The sequence below is a fragment of the Patagioenas fasciata genome, chromosome 9 (assembly GCF_037038585.1).
Source record: "Patagioenas fasciata isolate bPatFas1 chromosome 9, bPatFas1.hap1, whole genome shotgun sequence".
NCBI classification, from domain to species: Eukaryota; Metazoa; Chordata; class Aves; order Columbiformes; family Columbidae; genus Patagioenas; species Patagioenas fasciata.
Window position 1 is genome coordinate 22,325,322 of NC_092528.1, and position 21,408 is coordinate 22,346,729.

Below are 21,408 nucleotides of genomic sequence, written 5' to 3' on the forward strand. Positions count from 1 at the left end.
TCAGTGGTTTAACCAGGCGTCACCAGGACTTCGTTTTATTCCCGGCCCACTGAAGCGTGTGCCTTTTAGTGACTGATGGCCGCTGTGGCTGTACGCGGCACAGTTGCTCTCACGGTGCGTGCTCCAGATGGGCACGTCCCGCAGGCTCGGGGCGGGGGGGCACGGTCGCTTTGGAAAGGCCACCGAGACACTGAGATTTGTTCTGGGTCAACCCTCCCCAAACGCCAAAGTTGGGAAACAACTTTCGCAGCGTGTGTCGGAGAGGGAGGGAGCGGCGGCGGAGAGGCAACGGGTACCGCGGTGCGGGGCGCCGGGGCTGGGGGGCCCTGACGATCACCCCCACCCCCCCTGTCCGCCCCAGCGCATCGCCCTCGTCCCTCTGCTCAGCTCTTCCTCTCCGAGCCACGGACGCGCAGACAGCACGTTTCCAAACTTTGAAATGCCAAATCACGTTATTGCTGTGGCAGGAGGCTGCTTTCGGATCCGTGACAGCTGAGTTTTCCCTATCGATTATGTGACACTGCAGTTCATTTACACAGCTCAAAAGCTTAAAGACACTGGAGGAGCCCCCGGTTTAACCCGAAATCCTAACAGAAAGTGAATCAACTTTCTGGCCAGTGTTTAAACTGATAGATCAGAACTTAATTCGGAGAGACAGAAAGGGAGAGAAACGACAGCACGGATTTATTTTGCCTAGCGTCCTTCGCTGAAACTTCAGAAACTGCGGCGTGGAAAATCCAGGGCCGAAATGCTAATTAGAAGCAGCGCGTTTGGTGTCCGGATATTTATGTGTTTTAGGAAGCAGATTACAGCACTTGGGGGTTTTGTGGGACTGCATGAAATATGTGCGTAGACCGAGGCTGCGTGCGGCTGTCGGGCCGCAGCTGGGCCCGGGCTGTTCGGGCAGCAGCTCCCGGCGCCTCGCGGGCTCACCCCGGCGGCAGGGTGGGGTTGGGGAAGAGAGGACATTTTCCTCTCTCACATGGGGACGGGACAGGCCCCCTTTACGCTGCCGGGTCCTTCCCCTTGCTTCTTTAACTGGGGGCTTTCCAGGAGCCAGCCCAGCTCCCCGTCCCTGCTGCTCCCTCCCCCTGTCCACGCCGAGGTTTCATTACTTGCTGTTAGAGCCTGGAAACAATAAAGGATGTGGGACTGGGCTTTTATTGATTATTTGTCACCCTGTATTTGTCAGTTTCAATAACTTTTCCTGAAGTTTTACTTACGGGCACTTGAGCTTTCGGATTAGGCCGGCTCTGCGGATTGCAGTGAGGGGTAATTATCCGCTGGCCTGCTTCCCTGCAGCCGGGCTGCGCAGCCGGACAGAAAAGAGCATTAACGTATAGAATGGGCAGGATCCGGCCTGAGCGCCCCCCCATAAATCGCTGTCCGGGCGAGGGGCAGGAGCAGCCCGGAGCTTGCCGCGGCCCTGCCAGCTGCCCCAGACCCCCCCGACGCCCCCAGCCCTCTCGCCCTGCGCGGTGTGCAAAGAGCCCGCGGCCGCTCTCTGCCTCCCGGGCGCTTGGGGCGCGGGGCTCACCCAGGCTCCAAAAGTCCCCCCCCTAACCCGGTTGTGGAGAGGAGAGATCAACCCCCGAGAGATGGCCCCGCTCCCTGGGGAGGCGGGGGGGTCCCACGACGCTGGGGCCCGAACCGGGGCTTTCGGCAGCGGCCAAATCCCCGGGATTCAATTAAAAAGCTGGCTCGCGCCGCTGGCGGGGAGGCGAAGCCGGGGGATTTGTATTATGAAGATCGACTCTTCAAAACTGCCCGCCTGGCAGCCCGGCCGCGCTCCCGCCGGCGGAGGGACCAGCTGCCCCGCGCGCCCCGGCCGGAGCCCCGGCGGCGGGGGGTGCGCGGAGCTGAGCCCACGGGCGGCGTGGACAAGAGCCGCGGCGGGGACTTGGCGGCCGGGGGGGACACCCGTGTCTCGCAGCCTTTTCAGGGAGGGGGGAGGTCAAACCTTCCTTGAGAGAATAGACCTGATCTCCGGCCATCTTCCTCCTTTGCTAACTTTCCTACGTCTCCCAAGCGATGCACGCAGCTCCATACATGCTCCAGCTGTACTCATTTGTAAGCACAGTAAAGGCAAGCTAGCATAATCGTTCCCTGGGCTGGCAGGGTGCCTATCGTGTACAGTATAGCGTTTGATGTACTGTATCTCATACCACTGCAAGCAAAGAGACAAGTGAACACGGAGTGCCCAGTTACACAGGATTTAATTACAGCGGAATGCATTCTCCATGCTGATTAGGGAAAAAAAAAAAATCAATCGGGGGCTTATTTGCCACAATGAACCAATAAAAAAACAATTTATTAGAGCAATAATCTCAGCCCCAAATGGTCTAAATATTATTGTTTCAATTGCATTGAGGGAATTCAGACTGAAAGTGTTACACAGAGGGCATCAGGGAGCCCTTCTTCATGAATTCACCAAGAGTTTCTAACCTCTTTCCAGAAGCTTGCTTGCTGGCTTAGAGGTCTTTAAACAGGAGTCCAAATTCCCCTGTTTCAGGTCCAGGTGTGTGGGTTGCTGTAGTACCTACAAGGCAAGATGTTCTGCAGTCCATGGCTGTCTATGCCAAGAGGCAAACATAGCATAGCTTCCCACTGCGTCTATAAAGATTTCCTGCTTTCCAGTGATTTATATGTGAAATTCCTAGAAGGGAGGAGGCCACACAAAAGATCCCCAAGCCATAGGCCGAGAAAAATGCCTTTTTGTAATATTGTTAGAAAACCACCACGCGATGTGCCAAAAATACCCTGGTAGGGATGGGGGAGAAAGGCATTCCTTCTGGGAGGGTGCTGAGCACAGGGACAGGTGCATGGGGGGGATGGGGGGACAGTAGTACCCTTGCTTCCCCTCTCCCATGTGAAATTGCTCCCTTCTTCTCACACTGCTCTCGTGGTTTTCAGGGTGCTCCCCCAGGAAGTCAGTGTGAGGCCAGAGGGTGCACAGCGATGTAGCGCGGGTGGGCCAGGTCACCTTGGGAACTGAGGGATCCCCTGGAGCTTAAAGTCTGTGACTCAGGAGATGCTGATTTTGCTTTACAGCTTTCTGTAACTCCAGTCATCTCTGTCCCAAACCGGAGAGGACCTCATTTCCTGCTCAGTGCTTTGCCAACCACAAGGTCTTTTCATAAAGCTGCCAGGGGTGCCTGGCTGCGGGAAGGACAGTCAGTGTTTGTCACCAGGGAATGAGCTGGCACCATAGCTCTAATCTGAGTCAACAACCTGGATAGCCCTGAGCATGACTTCATAAATCATGCTATCTAATTGAAAAGCACATGCTTCTATAGAGAGTGTTGTTCAAAAAGGATGTAAAAAATAGAATAAAATGCAACAAACACTTATTTTATTCCCACTAGCCTATTAATCAGTCACCTGATTGTTTCAATTTACAGAATTTCACACAGAAAAAAAAGGGAAAACATAAACCCATCTTGTATAGCCATAATAAAAACACAAATGAAAAAATTCATCTCTTAATGAGAGGCTTAGCTTTTTTCTAACACATCCCTAATAATAGGAAAACAATCTTTAAGTGTTTTTAATTTAAATTGTTTTCATGCTTAATTCAAAATTGCTAAATAACATTATCATGTGTCTGTGTATCAATTTAACATCGAGGCGTATGATATTTGAAAGCAATTGAACCAGTTTTGAAAGGAGAGAGAGCCCTTTATCATGCCTGTGTTCACTTTTAAAATGTTGGTTAATGCACATACACTGGCCTGCCTTTTTCTCATCCTTTCAGCAGAAATGAAAGATAGATCTGGGACAAAAGATCAGTTACGTGCTTTTTGCTTTTCACACCCAAATCTCCTGCTTTATTTTTACAGCCCCAGGATCTGCGGGATCTCCCCCCTGTGAGAGACAACTCAGCAGCTCTGTCCCCTCTGCCACCTCAGCACCGCCAGCGGAGGAGCCCAGGAGGAGCCTGGAGCAGTGGCTGAGCAGCAATTTCAATGTGAATATTCATATTTAACTCTTCAAACAACAGTAGATACTTCAAAACCATGTGTGAGACAAAATGACGTTAAACTTTCAGTCATTAAGCCTCTGTTTAGCCATACTCCAGAAATGAGCTGTTCATAACAAACAGGGAATTCTGATTGACAGTTTGCCATCAGGAGCCCTTAAGCAGGATTTTTCCAGCTATAGCGCAATGTACTCTTCTGTGCTCCCTTTCCAAGATGCTATTTCAAGTATAGAGGCATGAGGAAAATTTACATAATAGCTTCATATATAATGTGTGATTGCTCTGAAATTAAGAAGCACCAGTTTTTCTCTTATTGTTTCAGAAATGAAGAGTGCACTTTGTTTTCTTGTTTACTTAGTGAGCTCTCTGATCCCTTGATGTGTTTCAAGAGCTTTCTGTCAGCATCATGAGGCCTTGCTTACCTGGTAGGTTTTATGTGTGAAATGATTAGTATTCAAATTGCCTGAAAAAAACAACAGTAACGATGTCTGACAACTTTTTTTTCTTTTTCTTCTTCTTAAATAATATTTCATGGTACGTTAAATAGGTTACACAGTCTCTTCTTTAGAGACCGGGCAATGTATTGCCACATACGTAATGTTTTCATCCAGCAGCTAGTTTTTAGAAGGAAAAAAGCTGAAGGCAGCCTGGAATCCTTTCCTCAGCCTTTTTTCAGTTTGTTCTGAATTTGATAAGAAATGGTAATAATTTTGAGACACATACAGAAAGAAAAATAAATATTTTTTCATTCTAAACCTCTTAGTGTGTCATTCGAGACTGCAGGCAGATACTAGAAATGCTACTCGTTAAATCCACCGAAAGTTACTTTTTCAGAAGTCAAAATGTTTTTAGCCAAACTGCTTTCTCGATGGTTGCTTTAGATGCAATAGAGCCAGAGGAGCCCAAGGAGAAAAGCAAACAATTAAAACATTTATGTATTTGATTCTTGATAGACATCTCTGCAAGGTAGGTTTTAACTTTTTTTTTTTTCCTTTTTTTTTTTTTTTCAGTAAGAAGGATAAGCTTGGAGTGCCCAGTCACCGTGGTAACTGCCAGAAAAATTCTCCTGAAGTTTGAAGAGGTCAGCTAATGGGGTCAACAACTCCGGCCTCTCTCTGAGCTGGGCCTGGCAGGCTCCATCCTGCGGTTGGGGTGTTAGCACAGGCCGAGCCCTGGGAGGTGGGCCATTCCAGCTCTGATATAAATTTTTTGAGTCAGTTCACGGCCTGGACTCTCCAGGTGGCCTCCAAAATCGATTGTGACCTTGTGACCTTGTCTAACGGAGGCATAGCATCCAACCTAAGTAAGGATTTAGCCAGGAACGACAGCTTTCCACTGAGTGTTATTGGGGACAGTACAAACAGTTGTGGAAGCAAGGAGGTAGGTATGAGGAGTAGAGGTCATTAAAAGCAAATTAAAAAACAATTTTAAAAATCCTCGTTAGCGGAAAGTTTTTATTAGCAGTAACCGTTCCCTAAATAAACTCTTCTGGCAACTATTTTTTTCTTCCCCAACAACATGGTATCGAGTATTTCAGTGCATTAATATATGAAAAATTGGCACTTTGTATATTCCAAACCACACAAAAATTTATATACCTCCAGATTTTGAACTTGTACATGAAACTGACTCACATGTTAAACTAGAGGTCTGTGAAGCATATTTTTTTTTTCTTAATATCATAAAAAGCAGGAGGCTGCTTATTAAAGTGGGTTGTTTGTTTTAGGAAGTGAGTTCTTTAATATGTGCATTCTTTTTAGATTCAAAAGACTTTGAATTTGTGTAATTTTATTTTTAAACTACGAAATTAAGTAACAGTTAGAATAGCGTGGAACAAAAGTGTGAGAGTTTCACAGGCCAGTTCCATTACTGATTTGTAATACGAATAGACAAGCTACAAATTTGATTACGTATTTTTGTAGAATAAAATTGTGGTCATACTAAGATCATATTTTAGTTTAAGATTTTAAGCAACAAACTATCTGGGGGAGGAAGAGGCTGCTGCAGAGGTTTGATTTTGTTATCAAATCTAGAAACTTGCACTTCCGAGCAAGTGGATTTGCTTTTGTGTTTTATTTCTGCATCTACAAAACCTCAGCTCCACATGCATTGCTCACATGAGTAATCAGTAATCATCAGATGAGTAAGTGGAACTACACCAAAGAGCAAAGCCCAGTCTCCCAGGTGGAAAATGCTCTCAGACTTTGACTTTAAAACTGCTCTGAAGGAAGAAAATTGCATTAATATTTGCTCCCAGTCTTAGAAAAATTATGCAAACTTATCCCAGTGGGAATCTTGCCCAAACGCTTCTTGTCCCTCGCAGGAGAGGGCTCGGCTCTGACGTCCTTCTTCCCAGTCACTTACCTGTTGAGCAGCTCCCTTGAGGTCAGAGTGGCTGCGCAGAATCAGGACTATTAAGTACGGTTCAGGAGCGTCTGAGCCTCTCTACATGCTAAATATCATTGTACTGCTGAGAAGTCCCATAGGTTACAACAGCAAGAGTCTGGCTTTTAGTTGCGGTAACACCTTGCTGTGTAGAAGGTCCCCCAAAATACAAGGATGCCTCTTGGCCAAGGTCCTACCCCGCCAGGGTTGGTGTAACCTGTTCTGGTGGGATTATTTGAAGAGCAGGAGATTAATTACTAGGAAAAAGAAGGGTGGCAAAACTGTACCCTAAAATAATGTACGGCCCAGACCTGCTCATGCAGATATCAATGGTGACACTCTATTTAATTCCACCCTGAATACTAATTGTAGCTTGTTGTTGTCATTAGTTTTTATCAGGACTATGCTGAAAACAATTTATTCACATTAGCACGCGTGTTGATTCAGAGGAGTGCCTTGTGTGACTAAGCCTGGCAAGACACAGCTCACAGATCTCAGGGAGGACCAGCACATTTGCTTGGTTTTCAGAAAAATATTTAAAAATAGGAACAGTGATCAGCTGGAAGGTGAATCCTCAATATTTTCCAAAGCGTATGAGGAATATTTAGCAGCTTTTTTTTGTTGTTTTTTAATACTTTTATCTCTCTTGTGATGTGAGCATACAGTGCACTGGTTCTAACTGACAAACAGAGGATCACTCTTAAAACAGATGATATCACTATTCCACTGGACCTTTTTGACCAAAATTGCCCCAAACTTTCCCCAAAGCCTCAGGCTTGGAATGAGGAATTGTTGGCAGAACGAACAACAGGGGAATCTCAAGAGCTTGGACTTGCTGCAAATTCTTTAGTGTTGATTTCTTTAGATCCCATTGAATTTATAATCAACTGCAAATCTACAAATGTCACTTGAAACAGGTCCTGGGCTTGAATCTTTTGTACCTCTTCATGTTTTTCAGTTGATCCCCAGTACAACAGGGATGTGGAATGCCTAGAGGTGCATGTCAGCAGCAGCCACAGTGGTACTATCCATCTTCCTCAGCCCCTTCAGCTCAGTGAAGCTCACTCAAATTCATTTGATTCCTTGAAATATTTTCTGAAGTACAGGCTCTTTTCGCTGCGTGATGTATACGAATGGGCTTAATACAGCATTAGAGATGAATGGCTGGAATCACCAAAGCCTCTGGACTGGTGGTTCCCAGCCTCTGCTATATGGATCACTGATAATCCATGAGGCCTTGGCAGGTTTGCTGCAGGTGGTCTGTGGAACTGTATTAAATAATCATGTTCATAGTCTTCAATTAGAATTTTGATGAGAAGAGTGTGTGGCAGTCTGCAAGAAAATCTAAGGGCTGAGAGTGATCTTCTAGCTTGAAAGCTCTGAGGATGTCTGCTCTACAGGAATGCGTCTCAGCCTGTGGTCCATGAGCCATTAGAAGGTATTTTGAGAATGTTTTCAAATTAAATACATGCCCAGTTAAATGAACACACCGTCTTACTCATGCAAGCAAACAAAAGAAAACCAACAAAACCTTCCACTTCAAAATAAAATGAAAAAAAAAAAGTAATAAATCAACACTGAAGCCTCAGCCTAGGTTGTGTTTGCTTGTATCTTACACCCACATCCCTGGCGCTCAGCAGGGACTGGGAAGAGCTGCTGTAGAAAGTGGCAGTGGCCACAGCCCAGCCCGGGGCTGGCCGAGGTCTGTGCATTCTGGAGGGAGCAGGAGGGCAAGCGAGTGGGAGACGAAGAGGTGTGCGGGCAGAAGGTCCTCAACAAGTGATGTGTTTCCTTCTCCTTTTACTTCTCCTCTCTGCTTTGAGCGTGTGCATGGTTGGTGTGCAGAGAAAAAGTCAAACTAATTCTGATGCTTTTCCCTGTTGTGTGTGGACTAAGTCAGAGAAAGCACTTATGGCAGCTTTTGTGGAAGGGTTACAATATAGGTTGATACTTTAGGAACTATAGGAAGTTCTTAATCCTTCCCTGCCTACGGGATTGTCATTTATAGACCTGCTATTGTCTAATCTTTTATAAGGATGTTTCCTTACGTTAAGGTTCCAAGAGCAACCAGACGTTGCCATTGTTCACAGCTATTTCGGTTTGTGGCTTAATGCACATCTAATATTCTGTTTATGCTTTCACTGCTCTCCTACGCTACACACTGGCTTAGGTGACATTATTCTCAAAACATTAATTTCTCTGGTTTTTTTTCCTGATTTGTCTATGCATCTCGATTTTGCCTTAACCTTGTTAATCACAGGTAACGTGATAATGCATATGGAACTTTATGCATTTAGTTGGGCATTTCATGTTCAGTTCATGTCTAATGAAGAAGGACACTTGCCTCTAAAAAAGCTTCTGTGTGTTGCTTTTCCATCAGGTTAAATTCTTTTTATTAAAAAAAAAAAAAAATCTTCTACTAAATAGCAAGAATGAATGCAGCCATGAGCAGACAAAATGGAAGTGTAAGTTATTTTGGATGTATAAAATTTAGCTTGAGGTTAGTGGTGGTTTAATTACAAGATTTTTTAAAGTTGCTATTCATACAGACATCCGTTGTTTTCCACTTTGACTTAACTCCAGCTCAGCCCCCTTCAGAACCCCATTTCTGGCAATCTCAGCAACATGTGGGGGTCTGGCAGCTTCTGCAGACGTTGCCATCTTCCCTGCACTGCTCCTTCAGCACAGTGACACCAGCTCACCGCCTGGCGTTTCTCAGCAGCCCTTAACGAGGCCTTTCCTCTGTCATCTGCCCCACAGCTTTTCCAGAATCAGATGCTTTTGTCAAAGTTTTTCAAACCAATCTAGAAATAGATACTGAAATAAAGGCAGGTGATCTGGTGATCGGGTGATGTTCTGTGTCTCCCTTCCTGCCCCGCTTCGGGCAGATCACAAACCTTCTCCAGAGCTCAACTCTTTGTCCATAAAATAATTATATAGTGTTAATAATAATAATAACAACAACTTTGCTTTTACATGCCTGAAAAATTTGATGCAAATGAAGAGCTACCTAGATTTTGTCAAATCTAACTCTACCTAACACTCTCCACCTTCTCCACTGCTGTCTTTTCACTGCCGAAGATTTGCCAATAAGTCTTTTAGAGTCAGGCTTCTGCTTCATGCCCTGATATAGTGACAATTGGGCTTTTAAATTATCCTTGTGTTCATAACATATATAGCAGCACTGATGTATCTTTTTCCCCCAAGCATTCTAGCTTTGCTGAAAGAAAAAAACCCAAACCAATTACAAACAGCTCACGATGTTCAATCTGTAGTGCTGGATAACCTGTGTGTTTCAGGCAGTGCCCAGTTTTATCCTGGTCATTAGGGAGCCAGTGCACATCACAATGTGTGAGCTGTCCCTTCCCCAGCCCCAGTTACACCTTGCTTAGCAGTTCCCCTCACTGGGGAGTTGCTCCTGTAGTTTCCAGTTACATAAGCCATCACATTTTGTGAATATGTGAATTTAACAGCTGTTGGTGTCAGCATTGGTTGGGGGGGGTGTTTTTTTTTTTTGTTTTTTGGCAGGCTGGCATTACTCATCAGTCTCATGGTAGTTTTGTTTGAAAAATGCTTGTGTTAGAAAAAGTGGATTTATCAGCTCAGCACTGTATGGTGCTAGCACGCAGCACAACAAAAGACAAGTGCTCATTTCAGTAACGCTTGCAGCATTTCACGGGGCCCCCAAATAGGCTGAACAAGGCTTCTCTGGCAGCTAACCCCAAGTACAGTGGGAAACTGTTAAAGTGGCAGCATCACTGCCTGGAAAAGGGATTAGATTTTCTCCCATCACTTATTTCTACTTTTGTTGTTGTTAAAAATTGAAGGCCATGAATATGAATTTCACTGAATATTGGAGAAAAAAGAAGCCTAACTGAAAATGTTGTGCTCTTACAAGTGATGTTTTCTCTCATGTTTTCTCGGAGTGTAGACCACTGTCAGTCTGTCCTTCCCAAAGTGGGTCTGTTTAATGGAGAAAAATAAGATACTTGCAGATTTTTCAAGTAATACTACAGAGTCAGTCATGTTGCAGGCTTTCAGGGAGGACTCGTTCTCTGTTTAAACCAATTTGTCTTCAGAATAATTTGCTGCACTTATGCTTTCCCTTGTAACTGCTCTTCCAGAATGCAAATACAACCTGGAGAGTTGTCTGTATTTAATTGAATGTGTCAGGTGTTTAAAATGATGTTTAAAAAATGTTATTACATACAGCAAATATCTCAAAGTTCTTGTTAACACACACACACATATATATATAAAACTAATGCATTTTCCAGTATTTATTTATTTATTCTCTCTGTTTACACTCCATACAGATGGTGAAGACAAACCAATGAGATTAAGTTTTGCTGATAAATTGTCTTTTCTATTTCCAGGTTCTCACATACTGGCAAGATGCTACAGCCCCCACATAACAAAGATCAGAAAGAAATACTTATTTGAAGAAATCTTTGTCATTAGCTGTATTGTAATTTTTATAAAAGGTTCAATTTTATAAGATGCAAATTCTGGGCTTGTTGCTCCTCTGAAAACCTTTACGATCTCTGTAGCTGTGTAGTGAATCTACTACCCACCTCTACTCAGGTATCCCGCAGAAGTCAAGGCCAGGTAAAACGTCTTCAGAGATCAGGACAGAGGTCTGTGGTTACTGGTACCACCCCAGACCTCACACAATGTGCAGCCCCTCCAGCCCCCATACCCCTGCCCGCAGTGCCCTGCAGCATCTCGTGCGACACGGCCTCTGGATACCAAGAGCTCGCTGGGATTAACCCATCAGGATTCAAACCTGTCTGAAGAAAACGCTGCAGTAGCTGGTAAGACGTTTGTCTTCAGCTTGGTCCCAGAAAGCTGGGAACTCTGTAGAGTGTTTCTGAAGCAGTGTGCACACATTGAAGACCCTTGATCCTTTGCCGGGCCAGACACAGATAAGACACTAAAATGATGCTTCAGGGAAGCAGGGAAGATGTTCTGGAGTTCTTTCTCCCTTGACTCAAGTAAACTTGAAATCTATGGAGAGGCACCACAAATGGGCTGGGGAACCAGGCTTTGAGGGTGTGCAAACTGTAGAAGACCCTCCATCACTGATGCTCCAGTGCCCTCTATCTTGTTCCCACCCAAGGCAAAGCTGTGCAGACACTGCTCACTGGCCCCCAGGACATTTATCAAGTAAATGATATTTCCTTCCTGACTGACTGTACCCTCGTGTGGGTAGCTCATCCTCTGGCACCTGGCAGAGCACTCAGCGCCAGGTACAAGACCCTGGTGTAAGAATGTAACTGAGAAATGCAGTTGGAAATGTCAGTAAAAGATTGTATCAAAACATTCCTCCCACACCTACCGCAGCAAGGTTGTGGTTGTTGACTTGAGTGACAGGGGAATGGAAGACTGGGATGTCTGAGCCCAAACTCCTTTAAGCCTTGGCTTGATGGGTGAGATCCTGAACATAGCCAGAGCCTGGGACATTAAAGGCTTTATAAAAGCAACAGTGCCAGTTTAAAATCAACCTCCCACATCACCAGCAGCCCCAGCAGATGTAACGTGATCCGGGCAGCCCAAGCCAGCAAGTAAATAAACTGCTTCTTTCTGAAGGAGCTGCACCAGATAAACTCTTCTAACTGGGAATTACAGTGGATATTTGTACCAAGTGAGCTGTGCTGTATTGAAAGATATGTGGAAAGGAACAGGCTCCTGTGACTCTTAATTCTCCTTATTCCACACAGGTTTATCCCTCTACACCCAAAACAAGATAGGGGAAAATTGTAGAGGAAAATTTCCCTAATAAGGCTCTAAAGTTTAGTGGGATTTGGCCTGATTTCTCTCCTTGAACTTCAGCGGAGCCTGTTGCTGGGTTTCCCTAAGCCGGAGAAAACAATCCTACTGCTTCAAAACTGCCAAGCCAGTCAGTGACATTTCATATTGTGCCCAAGCAAGTTGCTTCCCTGCTCTTCCATTGGGTTCCCAGTCACATCTCCAGTGAGCAATGTTAACTCAAGGGCTTCTTACTTGACTACAACATTGGTCACTTCTCCCCTAGACCACCTGTTCCCTTATGTCCAGCTGAACAGAGTTTGGCAGCACCATTTTACGTGATTTCGGTGTTACTGCCCGGCTCCTCAGCTGGGAGAATGGCATAATGGTAAAAAAAGTGCATCTGTAGGAGCAGAGTCTGGACCTTGGCAAGTATGATGGTCTTGATACACTGGAAGACTCACTGGGTGGGCCCTTGGAGAGTGCAGACTGTGGGCACACAACACCAGGTACCAGCGGTCCAGCTTTGCTCCAGTGTTTCTGCTGCCCAGCCTGGGTCCTGCCCCAGAGCCTTTCCCCATGCCCACGCTCTGGTTACTCGTGAGTTATGATAACATGTAAGCAGCTTAGAGAATTCTTATCGGAATAAGTTGAACACAATGCAACATTTAACTCTTAATGACAGGCACCTCTGACTGTGAGTGACATATTATAAATTATGTTTGAACTGGATTTTTTTTTCAGAGACAGATATTCCCCCTACCACCCAGTCAGCCCTGTAATGTTGCACTTGTGGCCTTAATCCCACTTGGATGTGTGCCCTGCTGCCTCCACTTTCCGTCACTTGGGTACTTTAGTATTCTTGAACAAGTGAACAATCTTTGTTTCTGTACCTTATTAGGCCAAAGACCATAGCAGCTAGCGATGGCATCAGCAGGCCCCGCAGGCAGGATTCTCTGCAGACACAGCCAACCTCCAACAAACCCCTTTTTATCCTCCTGTTTCTAGGAAGAATTATGATGGTGGTGCCCTGCTGTTGATCAGTCAAATCTGTGGTAGGCCTAGAGATAAGTCCTGTAAGTGTGGTGTACTGTAAAACAGCAGCTCCCATTCATTAGTAGCTTGTGTGTAATAAACCACCCAAAGGAGCCGGGGGGAGGGAGAGGGACGAGCAGCTGCAGTATGCAGGAACAAACAACACAACTCATTCTTGGGAGCCAAAACTTTCTAATTTGCTGCTGGGCTGCTGGGAGCACTCAAATTCTTTCTGATAATGTGCTCGTGCCCTCAGTGTCTCTCCCTGTGTTTCGCCGAGTCCTGCTCTCTTGAGGTCCCTGAGTGTGGGGTAGTTTCACTTTGAACCCAAAACACAGAGGGTAGTTGAACGGGGAGGAGGGGAACACATTGGCTGCCCAGTGTTTGCAGACTCCAGCGTAAGAAAACGGTGGACTCGGAGACAAGTCGTTCTGCTGGTGAATGGCTGTTGCACGTATCTGCTTGTGCAGTGAGTAAACAAAGCATCACATGGGCTGCAGAGCAAGCACGAGAGCGCAGCAAACCCGTGCGTATCTGAGGTACGCGGGAGGAACCGAGTATCTCAAATGTTGTTACTGATTTAGAGCCTGGTGGGATATTTAGTCACTTGCATCTCCCAAGAGGCAAAAAACTCCAAGCAAACCTCAAGTCATTGATAGCTGAAAAATAATTTGTCTTAATTCTACTGTGTTTTTTTCACAAGTTCCTGTAAATATTTACGTGAGTATAACATTTCCCCATTGAAACTGCTTATAGACACGTGAATTTAAATGGAATCTGCTAGGTATAACGTAAGATGCTGCACGTGTCCGTAATTCCTAATAGTAGCATAGCTGTGAATACATTGGTGCTTTAGGATCTCAGCCATGGACCCTCTAACTGCCTGTAGAACATTTTAGACCAGAAACTGAGATTCTTGTGTGTTGCACAACTGGTCTCATAGAGAAGACCTTTTTGCTAACTTTTGTTTTGTCACAGGAAAATTAAATTATCTTCAGATAGATGCTGCTCTGGAGGACCGCTGGACCCTTGCAGGAGATGACAGTGGCTGCTTTTTCACAGTGATGTGCCAGGCTGTGACGGTGCTTGGACTGTTTCCTAACACTTGTATAGACAAGGGCAAATTCAGGCTTGAGCCAAACTGCAAGTACTTTGTATGTAGACAACGCAAAATTGCAGATTTGAGGTTTTTCACTTCCCTGCAGGAGATCCACCTTTATTTCTCCTCTCTGGGAGTAGCTGTGCTGTGAGTTGCCAGAATCTTAAGCTCTGAAATGAGAGGTGCTTCTGCCAGACTGCTCCTTGGTACAGTCACCCAGCGGGTTGGTGTAAAAATGTCCCAAAGAGTCCTTGTGTGCACCCACAAAATAGTGTTAACTAAACCTGGGCACAAAATTATTTCCTCATCTTCTGAAAGTTCAGGTAGTGCAGCTTAGGTAGCCTGCCGCTTTGAGTGACAATTGTGGTATTTTGGCATTTTTGACAAAGTCAAAGTAATTAGGCATTTTGATTTTCTTTCCCCAAACTTAGGTAGCTAGGTAAATACCTTTATAATAAAAATTCGCTGGTCAGTGCCTGTTTCCAGCATGGAGCCTGATTTCACTACGCTGTTTCCAGGATTTCCAGATAGAATTGCAATGGGGAGGATTTTGTGGGAATCTCTGCATGACTTTTCAAAGAAAACTGCGTGTAATAATTGCTGCTTGTCTTCACTGTGTAAGCAGATGTGTCCACGGCAGAGAACAATCAACTGGAAAACTCCACTGCTGGTCAGACCGACCTGCTCCCCTGACAGAAGGCAGCGCACGACAGTTCCCGAACCACGATCACATTGTCAGCAGAAGGTTTGAAGTTCTAGATGAGACCAGCAAACTGAGTGAATGTGCTGGGTAGGTATGAAATCGGGGGAGGGATTTTTTCTGAGGGTTGGAGCCCCATCTCCAGCAGAAGCAAAGCTGTGTAATCCTTGCCTTTGCAATTAGAGCTGCAAAATAACCCCCGGGCCAGATTAGACAAGCTAGACAGTGGGAAAAGCTAAAAATAGTAAATAATCTGCCTCCACAAAAATACCTTGAATCATTAGAAAAGGGCGTTTTATGAATTTCCTGGGAATCAGTTACTGCTCTTATATTTTCATAGTTTTCTGCCAGAGGGGCTATATTCTAACTCTTGTTTGACAGAGGTAAACAGGAGTCACCAGACTCTCTTTTTACACTTCAGACATTGAAAAAAAGCTGAGTAAGTACTGAGATTTTTGTATCTAACCAACTAAAATTGGGAGAAATGAATTAGTGTGTACTGAACTGAGGCAGAATATGCCTTAGTACTCTTTTAAGAAAAGCAGTCTAATAATTTGGGGGTAAAAATGACTTATTGTGGGTTATTTAATGACTCAACCCAGCTTTCTTTAAAAAAGGATGTATGAATCAATGATATTCATCTATTAGCTGAATCCAAACCATTATAAAATCTCTCATTTTAGAAAGTATATTATTTGTGAAAGGATGACAACTGCTGACTTATTTAGCAGCACTCCTGAGATGGATGAAATGTAAGAAGAAAAAAGCTAATCAGAGTAGAATATTTTTAGTGCTTCGCAGGGAACTATGTATGATGCTATTTAATTAAGAATGACTCTTAAAGGATGATTTGACTGTTTCTGATTAAGTTTCTGATGCCATTTTTTAAATGCAAAAAAACCTCAGACCTGAGGCTTGCAGGAAAAAACCTGTGTTCAGAATTAGCTCTTTACTAATACATGTGAAAAAGAGATTAGAGGTTGCTATAATTTTTTTTTTTTTTTTAGTAACTTGTATAATACTGTATGAAAAATATTGTGAACAGTAAATTACATTCTGTTCTGTTTATCTACAGGAGATAATTGAAGAGGAAAAAGGACTGTATAAAATTAAACAGCAAATTGTGTGTGTACCCGTATGCACATGCATGCGTGTCTGCATGTCCTGTCACTGGCGCGCTTGTTTTCAAGGGGAGGTTTTGGTGATGGATGACTTAACACAAACTTCCAGTGCACAACAGGCTGGTTTTGCGAGCTGCCTGCTGCTTATTTCATGAGCTGCTCTTTCCCACCCCAAGCAAGCTTAACGTGTTGCAGCACTGTCAGCACCCCAGCACCCTCGTGACGGGGATGCGATATTGAAATTCCAGGAGCTCTTTTCCCACTATTGACTTGGAGCAGAAGCCACTTTGGTGGCGAAGGGGCTGTGCTGGGGCTGGCGGGCTCTCCGGAGGCAACGGTGGCCCTGGAGCTGCTGTAGGTGTTGAACATCCAAGGGGTCTCTGGCAAAGTGGCAGCCACGTGTGTCGTGAACATCTGGGTGTGTGAGTGCGGGGGGTGTTTGCTCATCCAGCTGCCGGACACGTGGTGACTGGGCTGGGGTTGCTCTGGGTGCTGGAGCTGCCGAGATCGACCCCCTCCCCACGGCTCTGCACAGTCCCCTGGCCTGTGTGAAACTGTGCACAAAGTTTCTGCTGAACATGAATTTAATAGGCTTTCAGACTTGACAACCTCCTTTTAAATGAAAACATTTATGTTGAGCAAAAGGCACGTTTGCCTCTCCAAATAAATGGAATTATGGTTCCAAGATCTGACTTAATCCTGAAGCTCTTACACTGTTCAGTAAGTAGAAAAGAAAGAGGATTGCTCGGAGAAGCAGGGGTTAGCAAGATCAGGCTCCATTTTATACCGTCTTGCTCGTTTTCCTTCTGAATTTTAATACACCTTTTTCAGAACTCCCACTGGCTGGTTATAACAAAGTTGAAGTAACTTCACATCTGCTACCTAATGGCAAACAAACTAATAATTGAAAATAATGAGGAATGGTATATAGAGTGTCCATCCAGCTTCCCTGCTAGGAAAATTTGAGAATTAATAATGAACCAAAAATGTCATTCTTCTAGATGTATTTTTTTTGTAAAGTCATGTCCTTTTAAAATTTAATTCAGGACTTTTCTCCAATACATTGTAACTATTTGTTCTTTTTCTACATCGTTTTGTTTGTGAAACTGTATTTAAAATCTGTACTGACATTTCAGAGGTTTTGAGAGAAGATATTTACAAAATAATGGTGCCATTTGTATTTGTTGTATTTCTAAAACTGGAATTTCTGATCAGATAACATTAAAAACAATTATATTAATTTTCGTGTGTTTTCGTGACATTTATTTATTTCTAGTTACGAATTGGTACCTTGTCTTGCATTTTAAGGCTAATGAAGGAAATTGGGATCAAAATTGTCTTTGTTCTTACATGTCAATCTGTTCTATAACCTCACTGCTGCTCTCAGCACTCTCTGAACTCAATGATTTGCCTTTCAACTTTTTTCCTGCTAAATCCCTGAGTTACCTGTATTCCAGTCAGCAGACTCGATGTTCAGGATATTTAAAGCTCAAAGAAGCCTGGGCAAGAGAAATAGGTTGTTTATTGGATGCACTCAAATGAGCCCCCAGCAAAGACCAAAATGAAGATGGAATTAAACTTCTTGTGGCAAAATTCTCTTCGTGACCTGCAAAAACAATGTACAGAGAATTTGGACAAAGAAAGTTTTGCAAGCTTCATTTCAAAGCTGAACCGCCTTGCATGGAAAGAAAGAAAAGTTGCCCTGAAAGATTACTTAGTTTTGTCTGTGCAAAGAGGATACCTGGCCTGTACTTCATCCACTGCTGTACTGTGATCCTGTAAGGGGGGTTTGTCCACAGACAAAAACTGGGTGCAGCAAACAACCTGGTCAGTGCTGGGGGCCAAGTGAAGCTTTGTTTCTTCTCCTCCTGCCTGGGCTGAGCTTTCACGGGAGCCCAATGTGATGTGACGGGGGTTTCTGCGGTCCCGATCTGCTGCCTGCACCTTCCTGCCCCTCACCCCTCCTGGCACCTTCCTGTCCATCCGACAGAACAAGGGAACAACCTTCTGCTGGTTCAACCCGCACACCTGGTTCAGTGCGTGGCTGGAGCGGTGGGGACCTGGCTGGGCTGACACCTGCTGAAGCCCCATGGGGACCCCAGGGCACCCCATTTGGGCATCCTGAGGCTGGTGAAGTCCCTCACTGTCACTGAGATTGTGCGGATGGTGGTGGATCACACCAGCCCGTGTCCCGTCTGAACTGTCCTGCCTGCAGGTGTGGGGTGGTCTTGGTCAAACCGCTTTCTTGGAACACGTGTATGGGCTGTGGTGCCTGGGTTTTGTGTTCACGGCCAAACCAAACCAGGAGTACAGGGGATTTCCAAGCAGTGTCTCCACCCCATTGCAGGGTCTGGCTTTCACTGCTGTAATTCTGGAGTGAAGTGAACAGTTTGTGGTAAGAAAATAAAGTAGCATTTTAACCTTTTGCTTCTGAGAATGAGCAAAAACAACATTTAGATTTGAAATAAACTTTTTTTTCCTGACAGACCTGTTGCAAGAAACATTTTAACCAATTCCAGGTTGAAACCAGCTCACTTTTTCTTTTTAGATTCAAATTTCAACTAGTTTCTATTCAAAGTTTTTAAAGAGACATAACATCATTCTTCAGCATGACATCTGGGTCTCACCCCCTACCAGGGAGGATACCTTAACCTCACTGTTGCTGAAAAGACTATAAAGAAAAATAGCTTGTTTTTTTTTACATCGCTTCACATGGTCGCTTCGTACTACTTGGAGTAAAGTGAGTTCATTGTAACTCCTCTGCTTTGTGTTTCACCTTTCAGTTTGGGTGGGACTTTCGGTGGCTGTACGGACATGGACAGAGGAAAAAATGAGAAAGCAAGCTAAAGCCTGCTCTCAGAAAAATCACCATGGTATTTATACGGGTTACATGGGCAAGACACAGATGGGCAATGTGAAAAGAAGACAGTTTTGTAGATGATTCTAGTGATCATAAGGTTATCAGTGCCTCCCTGGAAATAATATAATCAAGCTAAACCATCCCTACACAGCAGTGTAACTGTGCTACAGACTGATTTTGCAGAAACTGCTTTAATTACAGCTGTGAAATAAGTGTGGACAAATCTGTGAATATTTTTCTCTTAAGTTTTTTTAAAGTAGAAATGAAGGAAGTGGTTGTTTTTTTGTGTGTGTGGGGTTTTTTTTCTTCTTCTTTTATGACGGGAACAGTTATGCAGAACAAAGGTGTTGTTAAAATATTCCTACCATATCTCCCTGTCTTTCTCAAGCCACTCCAACCAAAAGCTTTCGTAAGCGTGTGGGGGCAGCACTGACCTTTTAATTCTGTTTATATGACGACTAGAAAAAATACATCCCTGGTCGAGGAGGACCTGGACTTGTAGGAGTTGCCTCAGGCATTTTAAGCAACTACAGCTTGGGGTGTTTCTGCAGGCAGGCAGCCCTGCTCCTGCACTGCGGGATGGCAGCAGGTGCCTGCAGGGTGTCTCTGGTTTGAGGGAGACACAAGCGCACAAACACTTGTCCCATAAGCCTAAGGAGGTGGACACTGCTGAGGTCCCACACCTGGGAACACTTACATGGCTCAATATATTCTCGGGTGCAGTTTTGCTTGTGCTGGCACCAGGTCCCGCTGCCAAGGTTGGTGGTTGAGCTGTGGCTCTGGGTTACTCTTTGCAGCAAGCTCAGGTGCTCAGTGGGTGCTCCCTGGGTCCAGAGCAACCTGTGGGGCTGCCCCACGTCTACAGCAGGTCCTGCCCCACAACGTGACTCAAGGCTGGCAGCATGGATGTTTGCAGGCTGTCTGTTTCAGAACCATCGTCCATCACACCAGCCGCCCTCCCTGCTGCCAGCCAACTCCCTGCCACAGCGCGCAGCGAACGGGACCCAGAGAAGAAGCCATGCACACAGGATGGGTGTTCCACCACCAGCAGGGACGCGGCTCAGTGATTCGGAGCTGAGCACAGCCCTGCAAGGGCAATGGGGGGATGTCCAATGGTGTGTCTGCAGCACGTCTGGTCCTAAGCTTCCCTCTCTCTGGGATGACTGTTCACACAGTCCCACAACTCACACTGTGTTTTGAGTTCACTTTCAACTGGTTTTGCTCCCCAACACAGATCCTGTGGGAGCATCTCCTTGCAAGGGACAGCCGTGTTGCAAAACTACGTGCATGAGGGTGTGAGGGTGGGTGAAGATGCAGAGTTAATGCACAGCAGCAAAAGAAGAGAGTGGAAATAAAACATTGCACCTGTGAGATGAGGGATCACAAGGCAGCCCATGAGTAGGCAGAAATGGGGTTCGTGTTAGTCTCTGTCCCTAGGAGTCAAACACCAGCTTTCAGCACGTACATCCTTTTTCTTCTCCCGTTTTGTTTTGCCACTTGCTCCTACATCATTGCATGAAGCTACAGAGAGGCACAACCAGTGTAGAACTGCAGCTGCTGCCCAGGGCTGCCATCCTGTGTGGTGCTGAGCCCCCGCACCGAGCCAGCAGTGCCCACTGCCGCCAGCAGCGCTGGGGGAATTAAGGGCATTTCACAGCTTTCAGGCACAGGAACAAATTGTAAACTGTAGTGTTGCATCCATGTGTGAACACACACACACACACACACACACACACACAAAGCCGTCAGCAGCTGATGCTTCACACTAATCACTCTTATAAACGCCTCTAATTAGACTTATAAATATCTCTGACTTTCCTACAGGGAACAAAATGCCCAAAAGGCCTAATGTAAACTCAGGGGAAAAAAGAGTTAAAAAGATGAGTAAAAGCTATTTTTAAACCTGGCAAGTCCTACACCAGCGCTCTTGAAAATCCAACCAGTAGTACAGAAATCCTAAATTGCAGTGCCCTGCACCCCCCCGGAGCCCTTCAGGCTGCTGGAGGGTAGGCGCAGCATGGGCAGATTGGGGGTGAGCAGCCGGGGGAGGGGCTGCAGCCCTCAGCCTTTGTAGCTGGAGGGCGAAACATTGGGATCCTGCAGAGAGGGAACACAGAAACCCTCAAGGCAGAGGGAAATAGGCCTAGACAAAAGCCCGTTACATGGTTGCAAATCACCCCACTGCTGTTATTTTATTTACCGCTGTCCGCAGGAGGATTGTTTTCTCTTGCAAAATTTTAAGCTTTTTTTTTTTTTTTTCCCTCTCTCTCCTCCTTGCTGCACAACAGTGGTCACTTATACCACAGTGCCACATACAGACTGAACTCACCTCTGCTCTCGGGAAGGGAGGGGATGCTGCTGGCCAAGGCCTCCCCAGCATCCACAACCACTGCCCTGGATGCTGTTTTGATTTAAAAAATAATCCTTTTTTCCCAGGAAACAGCCCACGGGCAGGTTATTTCGGTGTCTGGGTGAGGAGCA